This window comes from Symphodus melops (genome assembly GCF_947650265.1).
Source record: "Symphodus melops genome assembly, chromosome: 8".
In the NCBI taxonomy this organism is placed as follows: domain Eukaryota; kingdom Metazoa; phylum Chordata; class Actinopteri; order Labriformes; family Labridae; genus Symphodus; species Symphodus melops.
The window spans coordinates 4,078,299-4,098,817 of NC_136698.1; the positions used below are offsets into that span (position 1 = coordinate 4,078,299).

Consider the following 20,519-nt stretch of genomic DNA (forward strand, 5'->3'; position numbering starts at 1 on the left):
TTTATATCTAAATAAAACGTTTTTAAATGGTAAAAGTAACTCTTCCATTATCCCTGGCCTACAGTGACACGTCCAAACTCTGGTTTTGGAGGCCCAATATGATATATTCATATAAGACAAATAACAGCAACTGTCCCACATTCAAATGGCTGGAAACAGCAAATGCTGACTTTGGATACACATATACATTACACTTTTCTTTTATCCAGTTAGAACAATAATTTAAAGAGAATAGAGATGACTAATGGCATCAAAACAGGCATTATGCTTAAATCCTGTTAAACTTCAAGATGTGCTGTCAAAATGTTCAATCACTTCTGCAAAGCACATTTACTCACACAAGGACCTCTTCTCTCTGTTTTGTTCCTATGATGAGGACTGTGCTATAAAAAAACCCCAAAGTGAGATAAGAGCAGTTTTCCTGCTTTCTTAAATAAAGTTAAAAGAAAGAATTGCATATATTCATAATACCCTCCTGGTTCAGCCACACTTATCTAAACAACGTCTCAAATGTTGTGTTCCTCTTTTTGGAATGACCTCCTTCAGCTCACTGGATGGGTGTGATTGACGGCTGAGCTCTGTAGTGGTAATGATACGGTGTAAAGCAGTCTATGTGTGTTACTGTAAGTAGCAACACATAAGTCTAACCTTTAGCTGCTCTCTGAAAACTGAGCTGAGAGGAGCTGCTTTGATGATTTGAACCCTGTGCTTACGCATCGAGAAAACACACACACACACACACACACACACACACACACACAGCTGCAGCCACACACAAAGCGGGCAAATACTTATTTTGCAACCTGGTGTTAAGTTTACCGCACCTTGACTGCTGTCGTCCGCGCTAAGCCTCATCAGTAACAGAAATCAGCGTGATCTTTCTTAGATCCTTTCCTGTTGGTGCTTTACGTGACAGGTGACGGATAGACCGTCCTCTTCTTTTGCTTTTCTTCAGTTAAGTTTCTCTAACACACACACACACACACACACACACACACACACACACACACACACACACACACACACACACACACACACACACACACACACACACACACTACCACACAAAGTCAAAGAATCCTCCCAATCAGCACCCCGCTGTAGAAACTGCTTACCAAGACTCTTTGCTATTCTTAAAGGAGGCGTGTGAACATGTTGGGTGGGCACTGCACCGCTCACCTGCCTTTCTTTAGCACCCTCTTCACTCTTTCTTTCTCACACTTTCTCCCCCCCCCCACTCTCTCTCTCTCTCTCACACACACACACACACACACACACACTGTCAAACACACACTTGTCACCATAAAACAGGTTGTGTTGTCAAGTCTCCTGTCACCATGCTTGTTCTTCTATGCCATATATGAGCTCTCTCAGCTGTTCGTCGCAGTTGAACCACAATTAACCCCCCCACACACACACACACACACACGCTCAGTTTTCACTCTCTGTCTGTCTCGCTCTTTCTCACTGCTGCCCTTTCACTCTCAGCCCACAGACTGCAACCCAATCCGTGCAGCAGCAGAGTCATTCACTCAGTCTGTCAGTGTGTAAAGTGTCACTTAGTGAGTTTACAGCATTACTTCTCTGCGTGTTGCAATGCAAACACAGAACTGCACAAACTCTTAATCTTGTAATATTGTAATATATAATACACTGATGAACAGTTTGAATATGTTGCATTAGTTTCTACACCAGAATTCCAAGTTTAAATGCCAAACTCATAAACCAAGAATAAACTAAAGGAGAGATCTGTCACCATAAATCAAAAGCAGGGTTATGACACTGGTGGTATCTGAGTAATTTGAAATCTAAATGAGAAAAAACAGAAAAACGTTTTTCAGCAAAGGAAAACACTTTTTCCTAGAAGATTACTTTTGGAAATGATCAAAGGATTTTCTCAAGTTTCTGGTAAAATAATCATTCAGAAAGTAGGGCTTTGATAGGCTGCAATACTGTTCTAAATAAAAACCCTGATTTATTTATTGGACATATATCAGGCTTTTCATAGCCTCAGTAACTCACAGTAGAAGATTCTAACAAACGCAGATGAATCCCAACAAGCAGACCTAAGTAGAATCAAGAAATGTAAAAAAAGCTGGAGTTTTTTAAAAACATGGGGCATGGTGTAGCACATGCACATCTTTCAGTGGCGAAGAAGGAACGGCTTTCTTCTGTTAGGAGTGAAGTATCTCAGCGCTTGGTCACACCACGTGTCCCGTAACATCCGCTCCTCTTGTGTGCAACAGCTGACTTTAAAATAATGAGTCTTTCTACCTGATGGCGAGTCTGTATTGATCAGAACATATAGGCTACATACAATAACAGCCTTCATGCAGCCTGTAGCTAATGGGATTTGAGATGTTTGAATTTTAAGTCTCAAGTTGACAGACTGATGTAGTGACAGATGTAAATATCAGCTTTCATTTTATTAGCGAAGGCGCTGATGACTTCAAATGGCGACCATCTAATTAAAAATAAATCTTGCCGGTGTAAAGCTTGAAGCAAACTTTATAGCATTACACATCTAGGGCAAATGATTCCCACAGAACTCTTTTTAATATGTTGTGTCACTAATCAGGTTATATGTTAAAAAAAGTCTAAATTTATTTTCTAAAAACATATGTCAAATAGGTACAATATGAAATATGACACAATATGGAAAAACTAAGATGTGTATCTCTTCGAGATCAAAGCTGAGAAATGGGTTGTGGTTGACATAGTGACAAACAATGTATGGACACACGCTGACTCCGAGGTTTGTTCAAATGACGGCCCTTAAATCAGGTTCGGTACAAAAGTAGACAGAAAGGCAACTAATCCCTAGGAGCTGGCGAAAAGGCAGGCACAAGTCATACACAAGGTCTTGAAACAAAAACACTAGAACTAGGAAGCAAGATCGAAACACTGCAAACTGGCAACATGAGGAAGGAGACACTGGGATTAAAAACACTGACAATCAGGGAGCAACGAGACACAGGTGCAGGTAATCAGGGCGGACTCGACACACAGGGCAGGAACGAGAGGAGGATCCGAAACACAGAGACAAGAAATGAATAAACACTAAACATGACCTTTACTTAGAGGTGTGATTCGAGACGAAGGTCAACGATAAATATGTTGTCATGGTGGCCTAAAACTAAAAAATTTATGATTTCTTTGGCCTTGGCTGTGTAAAATATTTGTGGTATTGTAAGTAATCAACAAAAAAATAACATGTTTAGTCAAGTTTTTGTCATTTAGCTATTTTAAAATTCAACATATTATACGTTTAACAAAAATAAAGTTGAACACATCCCTCACTGTGCATTTCTGACCAAAATGTTTGTGTGGGCCTGTTGAAAAAACTTTCTACCCCCATTTCCAACAAGAGAAAATCTGAATGTGTTTCAAATGAGCATTTCCCAGGATTTGAACGCTTTAGCCAATCCATGAAAATCACAGCTAAATGTATTGGCTCTTTGTGTATTCATTTAAAGTATGCTCGTGGATGCTGGTGCCAGTGAACGCTTTATGGAGTGAAATGGGCAGGGATGAGCGTATTTGTCAACACATGCAGACTCCTACCGCTGCGAACAGCAACACTTCACAGCACAGCCAGAGCTCCGTCTAACTAAGCACAATACAGTCGTGGAAACCATTAAAATCCCCCCAACTCACTCCATCACCATTTCCAAAGTGATCTGATGGAGATATTACCTAAATGGCTGGCAAGCTGTGGGCTGCTAACTGAATGCTAATATGTGTCAGAGCCCGGCTGAGGATTTATGGCCCACCATCTGCTCACCAGCATACAGTACAATGTTAGCTTACAATGTTAGCTTTGATCAGGACCTCCCTGTTCATTCCTCCCAATCACTCATGTGAGCAGGAATTAGCACCAAGTTCTTTCTCCTTGAACCTAATCATGTTCTCTGCTGCACACTGCTCATTTAAATATATGAATCCATTTACATTCTGGGGCCTGAGTATTTGTTTTTTAAGAGCTACACGAGCAGTGCTGTTTTCTGATTCATGACATGATTAGGGAGTTTTGCAAATGAATAGTCATTAAAATGGTATAAAATGAATTAACGCTGGAACAACCAAGGCCGTCATTGGGTTGTGTTTTAGTTGTTGCAATTTAATAACTCTGTTGGATTAAAACCTATGTAAATACAGGAACGTGTATATCCTCTGAAATATATAGACTTGACGACATTGTTGCTTAATTACAATCACAAAACAAGTACTGAGTATTTCCACCTTTAATGGCCTTAGCAGTCACTGAGTGTGTGCAGAATATTATTCTAGGGTTTAGATCCCTTTCTGAAAAAGCACATCACTCAACATTTTCACACAGTGATTTAGCTAATACTAGCTTAGCTCTGAACAAAAACCAGGAGGAGGAAACTGGCCCTTTAAACTTTAAACTGCCCTTTGTGAGAGGAAGCACTAGAAGAAAAAATACTTTGGGGTAAAAGGAGGTAAAATAAAAAGAGAGGCAGAAGAAGAAAAAGTAGACAATCAGGAAGGAAAGAAGAAAGGGTTGGAAGAAGCGATATCAAAATGGCACCCATAATGAATGATCTTGCAGATGTTGCCATAGGAACCTGATGATCTGAGTCTACTTCAATTTAGGATTGTACCCTGTTGCTTGATGTAATTTTACAACATGTTTGTGCTCACTAAAACAAATGTTACTTTGTCAATCAGTTTTTCTACTTTAAGTGAACTCATTTTCTCCTGATTCTTTTCCCATGACAGACAGATGATTTGGGACAAATTATTATTAATCGTTCCAAGAAAGAATGAATGAGAATAGAAGAAGAGATTTAATTTAATGAGGAGTCTACAGGTTCTGCGATTGTTGATTCGGAAGCGGGGTTTTTTTTCAGTCATTGTGTCTGTTTGTTACTCTTCTCGTAGCTTTTATCACCTTTTCTACCATTACAGGACTTTATAGTCATAGTTTTTTTTTCTTATCAATTATTGAAATCTATAAAGAAAAAAATAAGAATTACCACTGTGACCATTCTTGTTGTATAATTTAGGTAGTGTTGGTCAACAAAGCATGTGTGTCGCTGCGTTTCCTTCCTTAGATTGACTTATTTTTCAACTTCTTTCAGTAAAAACTGAGATCAACTTATTCAAGCGTATCTGCCAGCACACTTTGTCTTCAAAAACATTGTGTAAAATGTCATTTAGGGTGAGCGTGTCTCTGTACTTATTGCTCAAACACTGTGTGACATTTAATAGAGGACACATAATGAACTAACCGTCCGCTAGTGATCTATATGGATCTGTGAGGGAAAATAGTGAACTTTGTGAAGAATTCCATCCAATCCATCTGTCCAAACAAGTTTATTCTAACATTTATCTTCCTGCAGAAACCTCCAGGCCCACAGCGTGCCTAATGCCATTTGATGAAACAGTAAAGATTCTCCATATCTTCACCACACTAAAAGGCTAATTGCTGTGCTGTAGTCAGATTTACGTCCTCCCCATTCTCCTTTATGCGTCAGGCATCTGTAAGCCCTCACGCCGCCAGTCTCTGAAGGGGTGTATGTTATGATCCCTTGTCAGCGAAATCAATCCTTATCAATTTTAAAGTTCAGGTTTTTATTTCATGGCTTTCAAGGGAGCGCCTCTCAAGCGAAAATGACTATTCCAGCTCTTTTTTTTCTTCTCGGCCCCCACCTCTCTTCCCATCTGCGTCCATATTGATCGTCTGTGTGAGAGGCTCCCCTGCGATTTTTGCCCCGTGGCGGCCCACTGGACTGTTGTCAGCAAATGCCTAAAGACATAGCCTAGTTAAATAATGCTAACTAGAGACAGGAATCTGTCTCAATGCAGCTCTCTGTAATTAACAAGCTCTGGTAAATGTAATGTCTCCATATTGTCTGAGAATAGAGTAACAAAGGTCAGATGAGGTATGACAGATGCTTAAACGTTACTTTAAACATCACAGGTAAACATTTTTATTCATATACAGTTATTGTGAAATTCTTCATCTATGTTTTGAGGGGACGTGTCAAGCATTTATTTTTTTCTACAAGATTTAACTGATAAGACATTGCTTCTATTCTATCCATTGGATGGGTATAAAAAAATTGGTTTGGTGGTGTAAATGAGAGTCAACCACCTTGTGAGGCAACCATCAACAAAATGCAAATCCACATTTGAAATCAAAGCTCTGTTGTCAGTGTTTTCTCCCATTTCCACTTGGATTTTATGTAAAATCCTCAAAAGAAAAGGTAAAAATTAAGCTCCTTTTTCTTTGCCCATATTGTCTTGACCTGTTTTCAGTACAACAACAGAGAAATAGTTCCTGATAGTGCCGAGTCTAAGCATTTACTAGCAGCCAACAAAGTTTACCCCTTCGGTTTCTTTGACTCTTTTCCTTTTACAACTTGTGTCAGGTAAACATTGAAGTGCTGAAGATTAGGCCGAGGTGTTGTTGTTCACACTGTGTGCGAGAACCAGTGTGTATGTGTGCATGTTTGTATGTGTGTGTGTACTGTGCAAGGGATAGCTGTGAGGCCTCCAAACAGTAAACTAATGGTTCAGCGCTAAATGCCCACTAAGTGGGTGGGACAAGGATGGCCTGACCCCGCTGGCCTTCCCACCAGTCCCCTCTAACAGCTTGGCCTCGGGGTCAGCTCAATTTCCCCACTGCTGAGTGGTCATTACGGAGCACGGCTTTGATAAATGCTCACGGCTGCTACTGGCTGGAAGCACCGCACATCTCCCAGGCACAAAAATCTCTACCGTGCAGCCAAACAGAGAGGAGGGAGAAGAAGAAATGGGGTAAAAAAAAAAAAAAAAGAGAGAAAGAAAAAGTAGACAATCGGGAAGAAAAGAAGAAGGGTTAGGAATAAGCGAGACCAAAACGACACCCATAATCCAATGATACGATCCTGCACATGGCCGCCGTTGCCTAGGAACCTGATGATCTGAGTCTGCTCACATTTTCCCTCAGACAGAAAAGGTTCACTGAGAAAGATAGAAGAGGCAGCGAGGAGGAAAAACAAATCAGATGAAGATTGTTACAGACCCCAGCGACCGCCCCAATCTCTCCTTTCATTCTCTCGTTCTGAGGCTCTCATTGTCTCACTTCCACTGAGACAATGTTGATAAAAACCTCTGAATGCAATCATCTCCCATTCTCCGAACACCCTGAATGCTCCAAGGTGCGAGTGTGACAGTGCGGGGCGCTCAGGCAGATCTGCTCTGCTGGTCTTCATGGCCTCTGTCCCTCGTTCACAATATGGCTTCATCACCAAACTTTGGCTGCAAAGTTGACAACAGCTGTTTAAATGTTGCCAAAATGAGTCAAACCTTTGCAGATACTATTTGTAATACACGTACTTTGAAGTATCCAGTCTGATTGCAGCTACCACTGAATGTTTATAAACATGGACAACGTGTTTCCATTTACTTCCATTGTGTAAAATTGAAGCCAAAAGACCCTTACGACAGGCGGCAACATAATGCACTGCTGCTGTCATTCAGAGTCAAGACATGAGCAAAAAGATGTGTCAGGTGGAGCTGCAGCCTGTGACTCCTTCTCTTAGTCCTGTGTTCTCCGTAATTTGACGTCATTTAAGACATTTGAAGGACAGAAACTGTAAAGGCGTTGACCACATAAAGCGCAAAGCTAGCCATTGATAGTTTACTGTTTAAATGGATCATTGTGACTGAACATAAGCCTCCTTTCCTTTGACTTTTTCAGGGGCTTTGACGAGTGGACTGCAGGCTCTGAGTCTTGTGCCACCACTGTGAAAGACAGCATGCTCAGTGGAAAAATATAAACCACGATCCAAAGAAGGGTGAGTGTTTATGGTTTTCTCTCCCTGTTTGTGTTTGAAGACCACACAATAAGGTCGAGTTGATTACACGCAAATACAGAAACAAACAGACACAATCAAGACGCTGAGGGCTTCACACTGCAACATGATGACAGTAGAGTTACGTTAACAAACAGATAAAAAACAAATGAAAGAAAGCTGTGGAAAGAAATGTCCCTGTGGCACATAACTAAAAAAATGATCATAAACGCCCTGTACTTAACAATAGGAGCTCAAAATAGAGCACTGCAGTGACACTAGCAGTAATAAAGATTCAGCTTTGATTGTTAAAATAAATCACAGAACACACATACACTTCCTTATGCTGCTGTGTGACTGCAGGTTTTGTTTTAATGAATTAGCTGCGAATCAAAACATTTCCAGCATAACCGTGCTGAATACAAGTCTCCTACAGACCGAACAATCCGCCTTTTTCAGTTCAGATCCGACTCTGATACTGATTTACCGATATTGATTTCAATTGTTCTATGATTGTAACTAATAATGTTGTTGTTATTGGCAGCATGTGTGAGGCTACACAAAGATGGGGATAAAGTACTGTGTTGCATTGTGTTGTGCTGGCTTCACATACAAACAGGCAGCAGCAACAGCTGTAAGGTTTTCAAATGAATTGTGGAGAAACGCTGTACTTTTGATCTTATTGAAGTCAGAACGTCGTCATGGAGACGATTTGAGGACACTTCTCACAGTTCAGAGTGAGACTGTACGAGCTGACAATGTTTAAAGTGCCCACCCATTTTTCTTCACCTGTAACGTTGATTGGAACAGTCAGTCCCTTAACCGCTACGTAAATTCCGTCAATATCTGACCTGATACCGATATTATATCGGACCAGTCCCATCTCTAGACAGTGTATCTAATATTCTCTAATATTGTAGTATGAGGATTGTATTACCTTTATTAGACAGAGGCGTTTTGGCTTGAGGCCTTGGATGTCCACGAGCTGAAAGGTGTCGGTCTTATACAGTTAGTCAAATTAATCTTCATTCTACAAGTGTTATTAAAGTACTCGTGAGCTCAGAAATAGATGTGTGATGATATAGATGATTAGGAAGGCAAATACCTTAGTGTGCCATGGTGTGTCATGTCAGCCCCGTGGCACAGTGTTTGTGCGGTCGCCATTATAAAGACTATATACCTACTAATACACCGTCCGCAGTATCACTGTACCTCACTATCAATGTGATGGTACAACGTAAACTATTATCTATTACATTATAACAACATAGCACCATTTATAGAACATGGCAGGTGAATGTAGGAGTGCAAGTGTGATGCATGCATGTGTCGCTGTCCCAAAGTGTGAAACATCTTACGGAGCATTCAGGAGATTGATGTGGTGCAGCGAGCTAAAGTAGTCTCACACCTCCCCAGCTGCTCCGTCTGAGACAGAGGCCTGCTGGTTCACTTACCGTCTGAAACTGAGCACGGCATACACGAGGTATTTAAAATGTAAAAGCTAAAGGCCTCCCTCATGGCTACAGCTACATGAAACTACCCGTTCCATAATGGCTTTTCTATCAATGGCTGAACACAGAGCTAATGTGCTGCCATTCTTTAGCATGCTAGACATAATACAACTATTAACTTGATGACTCTGGAGCGGTGCCACTGCTGCACTGCACAACTGTTCGGGCATTTACACGTCTTATTTAGCTCAATTAGTGTTTCAAATGGGAACGGTTTTAGATAAAAGATCGAGGCCCACGTCTGATTTTGAACAATATTGAACAGTCTTGAAAACACAATGAAAATGATTGTTGTCCTTGTCATACAAGAACCATGATTGCATAATGGAATAAATAATCAGTGAGGTTTTCTTATTTGGTGAATAAAAATCAGCTTTTATGATCTATTGTGCTATGATCCAAACATGTCAACTCTATTTGAGAAACTGCACAGTAGGTTGTAGAGAAATGATTTTTCATGTGTCCAGTACATATAGCACAAACGTGACAATGAAGTCGACTTTGACTTTGAAGAACTGACTGAAGAACAGTGATCACATCTTGGGGTCACTTGTACATCGCTTGTGGAAGCGGTTTCTAACATCCAAAGCATTTGAGCAAACACAACCCAGATGTTGGACTTTCTGAACACTCTTTTCTGTACAGTATTTGCAATTGTGTGTAAACTTACAGACTCACTCAAACACAAATTAACAACTGCATGGACTGAGAAAACAAACACTGGCAGACATGAAAACCGAAGCTCAAGTGCCGTAGCTCTACATCAGCAGCTTTGAACTCAGCCGGTTTAAAGGCATTGAGGCCATAGAGTGGTATGTTTAGTACACATGTGACATGTGTTTGTTTTGTCAGAAATGAATGGGATGCCTTGGAGCATGGACTTGTTATTTTATCACCTTTTCTGCCCCTCAAATGTGGGCTTCTTCTCACCTCAGTGTTTTCTCTCCTGTGTTTCTCTTTGCATTACTTCCTTGCTCTCTTTATGAGCACTAAACCAGAGGAGGGAGCTCCCATAGTAAGTAAGTAAGTAAGTAAAATTTATTTATATAGCACTTTTCACAGGCAGGGGCCACAAAGTGCTTCACAAACAGGGTTTAAATCATCACAAGCAACAAACAGACAGTACAGAGATCATAACAGCCCTAAAAGAGACTAATTAAAAGCCTGGACAAACAAAAACGTCCCCAGTTGACTCTTGAAAGTGTCGGAGTCACATTGAACAGCATCCAATAGGCCGACGTGGATTGACGTCTCGGAGGTAGTGTCCGTGTTGCGGAGCGGGACTGGACGAAGGCACATCCAGCGGTCAATGGATGACTTAACAGCAGAACTAGCTCATTTGCTAGCTTGTGCCTGTAGTTGTGCCATGAGTCTTCTCGTTTGTATCGAGTGTTTCCCCTCCACTTTGTGTTTGATCCATTGTGAATGTGCTCGATTTAAGAGCACACAGTGGAGTGACCAAAGCTGCTTGCTATGGGGTGTTTAAAAATGTACACTGTATTCATCAGAACATTTTCAATCATGTAACTGAATGACACAGGATTCTCATGTGGGGAGGCTTTTGAAAAGGTTTGTGCTGTTAGAACATGAGCATCAGCCCTTTAAAGGTATAATATTTGACATTTCTGCCTTTAGATTTTATAAACCAACTGAGCCGATGTTTTGTTGAGAAGTGTGATCACATCATCCCAAATGTTTTCAATAGTGTTCAAACCAGAAGAATCTTATTTCATTTGGTTGCCTGTCCTCCAGATAATACATCAGAGTTTGGAAAGAAAGGCGGTGAATGAAAACTGTGTGAATGAGAAATCATTGTACTGTGTAACATAAAATGTATAAGATGCATTGTACCTGCACAAAGAGGCTTGAGCCATTAAATCAGCCTTAGAAAGAAAATACAATATGAGAACATGATCATTTATATTGTTTGTGTGTTAAACAGGCTTCACTGATGACAAATGATGCCTCTTCACTTCAAAAGTTCGAGTGATTCTAAAATTTGTTTTCCGACTTTTAAACATTTGCACAACACTGAAATCATCTAAAAATAGTTATTTGTTCCCGTCTAATTTGGCTTGTTTGTCCGAACCCTAATCCACTACTTTATAGTACAAATAATCTATTTAATGTTTCCCCTTTAATTTAGTTTCCCTACACCCCTTTTTACCCAAACACATGACATCTTTGCTTTATTAGAATTAGGTCTAACAGTGTACATCAGGCTGGGTGGCCTGAAAACAAAACTATTTATTTTTATTATCTTACACCTCTTACACCTTGTGTGATAATGTCAGTGCATCCTCCGACGTGTCTGTTTGTGTGTTTGTCATCAGAGATAAGTGTGTTTGTGCGGGTAGCTAATGTGTCTGAAATGGTAGCGGGGGGAGGGGGGGGGGGGGTTGGAGGCGGGGCTGCAAAGGTAACAGATTGGCTGTGAAATATTGTGGAGTCTGCCAGTTGCACCATGATGTATTGGGAATCACTCGCTTGCTAATTACCTTAAATTAACAGTAGAGTTGGGTGTGACAGTTCACGCAACTGTTTTTTTCTGCTGCTACAGATGAATGGGCCGGGGGAGTTGATGCCAGGACGCTGTTGACAATCGAATTCTCCTTCAAACTCCCTCCAATCAATTTCTCTCTCTCTCTCTCTCTCTCTCTCTCTCTCTCTCTCTCTCTCTCTCTCTCTCTGTCTCTCTCACTCGCTACATGTGAACGTAGAAGAGATCTAGACGGGCCAGTGAACATGTGACAAGGTTCAGAGATTTCTGTGTCACTGATTTACATTCAAGATTAGTAATTTGTTGATATCTTTGTAAATTACCATCTGCTTTGCTTTCCATGAATTGTAAGCACAATATGGCTCTATGATCTTTTGTTATCCACTATTCAATTATGTTTTGGCAACAAGAACAAGTTGGGCTGTTGCCATGGAAACATTCGTCTTTGCAATTTGAATTAGAAACTGACCGAATAAGACTTTTGGTACAGACTTGTACTTTATCCTATGTTTGCATTCAAGTACATCTGTGTTCCTCCACGGATGTCCTCTGTGTTTACGTGTGAGTCAGAAGTGAGCAATATGTCCTAGGTGTACACACACACACACACACACACACACACACACACACACACACACAGAGTCACAAAGTACATTATCTCCAGCCCAGCCTAAAGAGAGCTCGGGGAGGATTTGTGAGTCTGTGGAAAGGACCAAGAAAAATGTTTTCTGATAAATTATTCACAATCCCACAATCCCTTTTGGGCAGAGTGTTGCATCGCGCTGCTTGACGCATTACACCTTTCCTGTCTCCCTCTCTCACTCTCTCTCTCTCTTTCTCTCTCTCTCTCTCTCTCTCTCTGTCCTCTTTCCTTTCCTGCATCACTCACTAACTATTTCTATGTGCCCCCCCCCACCCCCCCTCACTTTTTTGTATGCTGCGACACCAGGCCTCACGCCCCCAGAGAAGGGCCCAGTTCTCGGGCAAGCTGTCGCTGGTAATGGCGGCAATTAATAACATGTCATAATCCTGCAGAGAGACAAAATATGTGTGTTCTTGTGTATGTGTGGACGACATCATGGACTGGGAGTGTGCCTTTAAAGACGGGGATAAACACTTTGCTTTTGTAGTGCGATAACAGTCTTTGTTTACGTGCTTGCATTTTGTATTGACATGTCTCATGTTTGCTTACGCGTGTTTGAATTTGTGTCCTTTGATTATGTGTGCACATGTGTGTACTGTGTGTGGCTCTTTGTTGTGTGACACAGTGAGAGAGCAAGCTTTTGCAGCTGCAGGTCTTTAATGCATCTCCTGCTTAGTGGACACAGGTGTTGTACACATCCGAGGTCACAGCTTATACACACACACACACACACACACACACACACACACACACACACACACACACACACACACACACACACGCACAAGGCTTCAGAGTATCAGTCCACTGCCAATCCACAGGCCAAGTCACACTACACTGGTACATTTCTGAACATAGAGTTAGACTGAACAGAAGGAGCACTTTCTTCCTTAACTTGACAGTCAGTGCTGTCAGCTCGTGTATCACGGACAACCAGCTGTGTGAACATTAGCATTTGGGAAAACATCATTAGAGTGGAGTATGACTGTAGTTTGTACTGTGACACACGAACACCAAGAATCAATCTGTTTTTCACATGAAATGACCTTATTCATTTTTTAAGCACAAATGAAACCTTGAACTACTTAAAGAAAAAAAGAGACATACGATTGTGACTATACTTTCACCATCATTTAAGACTATAATAGTGTGCTGTCAATGTTTCACATATGAACTGCAGCGTCGTAGCATTGAGAGTTTCTATATGTTGTTGTTCTGTGTTTGTGCAGCCATCAGGTCTTTTTCTCCAGGTGCACAGGCGTGTACAGACACTACATGCCTGTTGTGCTTCCCCTCGCCTCAGTGCAAACTGCAGCAGACAGGTGTGACTCAGAGTCACTGTCTTTAGGCCGTATCCACTCAATTGTACATGTAGACACTTCTCTGCATACATACGCCAGAGCACTGACACAGGTTGGACCTCAACCTTTGACATTGTTGTACACACATCGTGGCGTGCGCATTTTTATTTCATAGAACATTGGTGCGCATTTTTTTTCGTTGTCAGAGAATCATACAGCCTTACCTTTAAAAGACGTGTGTCAAACACTGAGGACCCTATGTTTCTCCCGTGCCTCTGCAGTCTGGGCATGTCTGTGTTCTCTGGTGTTGTAGTGTGATAACATAACAGTTCTGAGGGAGGACAAACTCAGTGGTGTGGCAGGATCACAGACCAGGGTGAAACATTCCTTTCTCTCCCTCCACTTGTCTGTCTAACAAGAAATCTGCACAAACTAATACATGTAAAAAAAATGTAATGTTTACAAAAAATACAGATCGAACCAAAACTTTACTCAAACATATTAATGCCAGAAATTCTATTCCTTACAGCTATATCTGAAAAGATCCAAAATTCAGTGTGCACTAATAGCATACATCCTTTACCATGATTTCTTAATTTAAGGCAGGGTTGGTAATTTTATTTTTTAAGATTTTGTTTGAAACTGTCTTTAGGTCCTTACATAAATGAATAGCTAATGTGCTGAGAGGATGACGAGCTAAAGGAGCAGCCTCAGAGACTTGACCTTGCTACATGGAGATTCCCCCAAAAAGGCTGGCCTCAAGTCTGTTTGGCTACATGGTGTGTTAGGATTTCCTCTATGTGAATAAACACAAATGTGTTTGGTGCACTGATTTTATTTGAAGAGAATCCATCCATATTTTGTTGAAATAGTTTTGTATCCTGAGTGTTACACAGCTCTTTCATGATCACCTATTCATTTAAGGTTTGTAATGGTACTTACGATGAGGATGATGTTGATGGCAACATGGATGATATTTAGGATGGTGTTGTTGCAGACTGGGAGTCTTGAGAAGATGTCGATGATGAACTGTGCCTCTCTGCACTGCCTGGCAGCACCGGACTTCAAGCTGTTGTTGAGCAATTTACAGACTCTTTCTTCCTCTCTACATCTTTGCTTTTGTCTCTGATGTATGTTGCTTGGGACACAAGTGTCTGCTAAATGACTTGTAGAATGAATCTTGAATTAAAGGTGAGATTGCAAATTCTGCCTCCTTTTGATGATGACGTCTATTTCCCATGTAGTCCACACCGTGCTTCCATGTTCTCTATTCTCTGTTGCACATGGTCTTATTTCTCTCACAGGTGAGGTCGATACTTATGGAAAAACACTCCACTCTTCTTTGTCCAAATGAAGTCCAGCCCTGTCACCCTGCTTTACTGCTGAAGTGTTGATTTAGCTACCTACCTATAGCACTACTGCAAAGCTTCCTACAAGCATCAACTGCCCCTGTCCTTAACAGGCAAAGTTTACCAACCTCCCGCAATTTGATCACTCCTGTTAGTGGCCATGGGATGTGCATTAGTAACTGTCAATGCGCCCTGCCCGATGCACTGCTCTCATTTGACCCAATTCATTCCAGTGGGTGTGTCCCTGTGGCAGTGATATATACCCCCTGTGATTTTACTGATGTATAATCACTCAGCGCTCTCACAACCCACAGTTATCTTTACTTCAATAGGCTGAGGAAACAATGAGCACACCATACATAAGCTTTCCAAGAGGTTGGGGCAGGAGGGGGGTTGTTGTTGAGGTGTGTGGGCGTGAATGGTAAGAGATACTGTACTGTGGATAGAAACAACTTTGGCGCCTTCTCTTCTAGCAGTTCAGATGGTTAAGGTCCAACTTGATGGCACTTCCTTTGACTTGCGGTATACTAGATGTCTAATGGCTATAATTACTGACGATGATGCCAGAATTGATTAATTTAAGGTCTGATTGGAGTTTCACGCTAGCTTTGAATCAAAGAAGAATCCGACCTCACTATTTTTTACTGGAGACTTTAAACCCAGGATCATGTTCATCTAAAAATGTTTTATAATATGATCAATTATGAGCACATTTTATCAACACCATTTCCCCAAAAATACTTAAAGGAACAAGTTTACTATTAAGATACTGGATATCAAAAGGGTTATTTCTTCGCCTCCTTACAGAGCGCAAGATGAAAAGTTTGGATTAATAGAATCGTTCCTGAAACAGAACAGAGTTCAAAGCAATCATCTTGATGGCTTTGAGGATTCTGCTGAATCTTGACTAGTGAAGTTCTATGTTTTGCCTATTTTCTTATGATATATGGAAACAAATCAGGTCGTTTTCTTTAAGTTTTTGTATCTCAGGTTAATAATTGTTGGTTTGAAGTCTTGGAACAGAAATGTATTCAAGCTGGTAGCAAGGGCTGTGTTCTCTTCATGGCTGTGGAGCAGAGCTGGTTTAGGTTGGCTGGATGGGAATGAGATGGAAGAGCCTGTCTGAACCAGAGCTGTCCCAGTGATTGTCCCTGGATGGAATTACTCTTCACCATAGATGTGGGAGCGCTGGGATAAATGTTCACCACTGTGCATCTCCGATTGGCTCCACATTGTTGTCAGGAAAGTACATTCTGTTTTCCCCTGTGTGCCTGAAACGCTCCCCTCATCCCTTGTTTGTTATTCTTATGGCATGGTGGACAGCACCCGGTGTGAGAAATGCATGAGATTCATCGTAGCACCCTTCCGACCCCAATGCAAAACCATAACCTCCGCCCCGCCGAGCTGTTTCATCTCAGACCCTTCATCAGCACTGTCTCTCTATTGCTATGCATGGCAAAGCATAAATCAAACTGTGCAGGACTTGCTCCCTCTCTCACTCAGCCCCAAGAGCCGAAGCCCCTTCTGCCCATTTTACATTGTATTCGCAGATTTAGTGGCATTGTAAATAGATAAACACAAGCAACATCTATCAATGCAACTTGTAGAAAGAGCCTGTAATCAGAGTGCTGGGACCACGGCCGGTGAGGGCTATCTCCATTTACCTTGGGATAAATCCATCGGTATGACCACCACAGGAACGCTGGGGGGAGCGGGGGGGGGGGGGGGGGGGGGGGCTGACAAATCACCCCAGTCAGGCCACAGGGCTGCTGGGCCTTATTGGCCTGGCCTCTAAGTGGTCTTCTGCTTCAGGGGAAAGGATGGGGCCTGTCAAGCATGGCCAGATTAAAAAGCATACTTTAAAAGAAATGATTTGTTATTAGAGTATATCCCATTGTGAATCTTGAGGAGAAGAAATAAAGCATGTATGACAGCAGTGGACGGTGGGAAGCTGCCTCCATCCACCTGCTTATTTTTATCTGACCCTCGCTTTCAGCCCACACCTCTTTTCTGCTGCTGGTTAAGCTCTCCATCCCTGTGTGCAATGTTTATGTGAATGCATTTAGAGAATAGGGATTCTGAGGGAAAAGGCTATTTGGGTTATGGTGGAGGGAATTGAGACGGTAGGATGAGTTGAGAAATTCTATTACAGTGTTGAATAGGGTTGAAGGGGTTAAGCACAGGCAGACATAATCATTTAGAGAGCAGGCAAATAGTTTGATGTGTCCTGAAGCAGAGGGGGGTACGGTCACTATTAATGTGTCTCAAACATGTACACATTACAAACATGCGTACATCCATGCAAACGCACAAAATATGGGCACTTTGAACTGTTTTTTTTTTTTTTTGTAGAGAATATAACAATGAGTACGGTCTTCTACCTGCGCTTTTGTAAAGTGTCTCGAGATGACATTTGTTATGAATTAGTGCTTTAAAAATAAAGATTGATTTATTGCATATTACCACATAACAAGAGGAGTATTAGCAGAAGTGATATTTACCAAAACAAAACTACACTTTTGATTTTAAGGCTGCTGAAAGGCCTGCGAGGAACTGAGCTAGTGTGCCAAGCCTGATATTAGCAGCCTTTCCTGTGTCATTAGATTGGTTTAGTTAATCCGACAGCTTTTTACGATACGTTCAGACTTGCAATGCTTTTTAGAGAATGAAAAAGGTGTATGTCATCGTTTCCGGACTTACAAGTAATAAAGAACCAGCTTTAGTTTGTCCTCAGTCACTTTTCAAAGGCTACTTGTACCGATCATGGGGGAATTTGTGAGATATACGAGCTCCTGGTGCACTGACAGCATGGTTAAGAACAGGGCCAGGGCTGAGAGAAAATAAACATTATTTCTCTGTGGTTTACCTGACGTTTGACTTTGAGGGCTGAGATTTAGTGACACTTTTGTGCCAAACACTCTGTAGAAACATGGCAGTAAATTATTTGAAGGTTGGGGGTATGCACAATCTTGCTGACAGAAAATATTAGGTGCTTCTTTTTTTTTTTTTTTCTTCGTGTGTGTGTGAGCATGAGAGTGTGCAAGCGAGAGACAAGGAGACTCAAAGAGAGCAAAGAGAGAGAGAGAGAGAGAGACCGTGTGAGTTTTATATTGCCTGTTGTAGCCATTTCACACCTCAATGGTGCCCTATTGAAACTCCTCCAATGGACAGGATGCCCATTAAATACATTTCATTTGTGTTTGCATCGTTTCATTGAGTTAATCCTAAATATTTATTAGATGTGAGCAGTAAAAAATCTGTTCATTGGAAAGCCAGCCAGCATTTTTGACACCGGGGACGGAGAAGGAGCAAGCACTAAGAGTTCCACCATCTGTGCTGTATTTGTGCATCAACACAGAGAAGATGCAAACTCCCCTTGCATAGACAAAACTCTCCCCTTTTATTGCAACAATAATTATCTGAAAGGGAATAGTTTTCAATTAGTTTTTCTTTTCTTTTTTCCAGAGAAAAGAAGAAAAAAGATCAGGAGAAATAAAAGATAAAAAGGAGAAACAACTGCACAAACATTTACTTAAAAAATATTCAGCCTGAAAAGCCTTCGAAGCTGAGCAAACATTCGCCTGTCATATCGAGCTGTTTGCAGACAGTGATTTAGGCAGAAATGGGAAAACAGGGGGTGCAAAAAAAAATACAGGGGGTGCAAATTTTTTTCAGTGTCACTCACGGCGGCGCGGCACGCCGGAGCGGAGGTTATGTGCTCCCTAACACACTGGTTTTGAATAAGTCTCTAAATGGTGCATTCTGTTCAATAAGATGCATTGTTACACATTTTAGTTTTCCCAAGCTTGATAATGTTGATTTACTGTACAGCCCCTGCCCTGACACACCCCTTTGTCATTTGACTGCAACTCACTTGGTTCATGTTGTCTAACCCCTTTGTTGGCCCACTGCTTCTCTCTGCACTTTCTTTAAAAAACAAACAAACACATAAATTCATAATATTACATGTGTCATCCAGTAATAATAGATCCCTAGACCTTGATAAGTCAATCATCTGTCAGCATTTTCGAATGTGGCGCTGACCCGAAAAGGTGGAGCTAAACCCTGCAGTCCGTTGATTGGTTGAAAAAATCGTCACTTCCCGTGTTACGTCGGTAAACAAAACTCCGCCGTGTTTAAACCATTGACTGTAACACACAGCTGATTGTTGACGTCTGTATTTCTCCTCGCCGCACACAGCCTTCTCTGAAACAAAGCTTGATTGAGTTCTTGTAATAAAGAGTCACATGTCAGTGACAGAGTGGATGAGCAGCTGGATGTCTCCAGCGTTGATTTTGTTTGTGTAGCATTTTTTCTCTTTTGTTGGATTTATTAGTTAGCGGATAGCTGTTAGCGGTTAGCTGCTACCATTTGACGCTATTTACATAGCGGCTATCGTTATCCTGACATTCCGCCTACCAAATAGGGCACGGGTGGCACCGTACAGAAACCCGTGTAGTAAGCACGTCTATTAAATGTAGATTTTTGCACGGCCTAGGTCAAGCCGTGCAAAAATTTCAAGGCCGTGTTTTTTTAAAATAGGCCGTGCAAAAAGCGGCTTCGCGGCAGGCTACCTAAATCAGTGTTTGCAGATGAAATTCTCAGTTAGGGTAAAGGGCAGTGATGAGAGGAAGAGAGAGGAAAACTATTTGTCATTGCTGGGTTACTCTTAGGTCTAGTGAGCAGACCGCATAAACGCACACACACACACAGACACACACACACACACACACACACACACACACAGACACCTTTGCACTGTCAAAGCTCGGTCCTGACACTCACATACCTTCACCTGCACACACTGAGACAACACAGCTGGAGAAAAGGCTAAAGGTCACAGAATTCAACAGACATGCGAGTAGCCTAAAAGTGTCTGACGCAGGAGCTGCAGATTTGGATAAATCAGCCGTGTCAGTTATTTTAAAAAAAAAGAAGCTGAACATATATTGATTGTGTATGTCAAGGTTGAATTTGACTTGGCTTGTTTGAGTGGATTCCCAGCGTCATTCATGTTATATTGAATATATGTATGTATGTATGTATGTATATATATATATATATACTGACTTTGTCAAAAACATGAAATATTTGTGGATTGTTTAAAAGTAGGGAGGGTGTCTGCCTCTTAGATCAGCACTGATAGATTATACACAGGAGAAAAGCCTGATGAGTGAAAGCTCCACCTCCCACGACTGCAGAAATGTTTTTATGTTCTAAAAATCTGGATGTGCATAATTCTGCATAAGGATGAAAATGTCTTATACATAAAATATATACAATGTCAACTACACCCACTCACAAGACAAAAAGGTCAAGTGGTCAAATTGGAAATACAAAGGTTATGCAAGAAGCGTGTTGGCAGTGTCTCAGTAGTCTGCTTCAGGGCAACAAGAGGTGACTTTGTTGG

The 20,519-nt window shown here is 41.3% G+C and overlaps 1 long non-coding RNA gene across 8 annotated transcripts in view; it reads left to right on the forward strand.

The window, feature by feature from the left end:
• The window catches only part of LOC306828788, a 100,679-nt gene that overhangs the window by 23,896 nt on the left and 56,264 nt on the right, over positions 1 to 20,519 (forward strand). For all 8 annotated transcript variants that reach the window (XR_013779781.1, XR_013779782.1, XR_013779783.1 and 5 more), the window contains one exon: positions 7,712 to 7,808. This is a non-coding gene — a long non-coding RNA (uncharacterized lncRNA). The remainder of the gene's footprint in view (positions 1 to 7,711; positions 7,809 to 20,519) is intronic.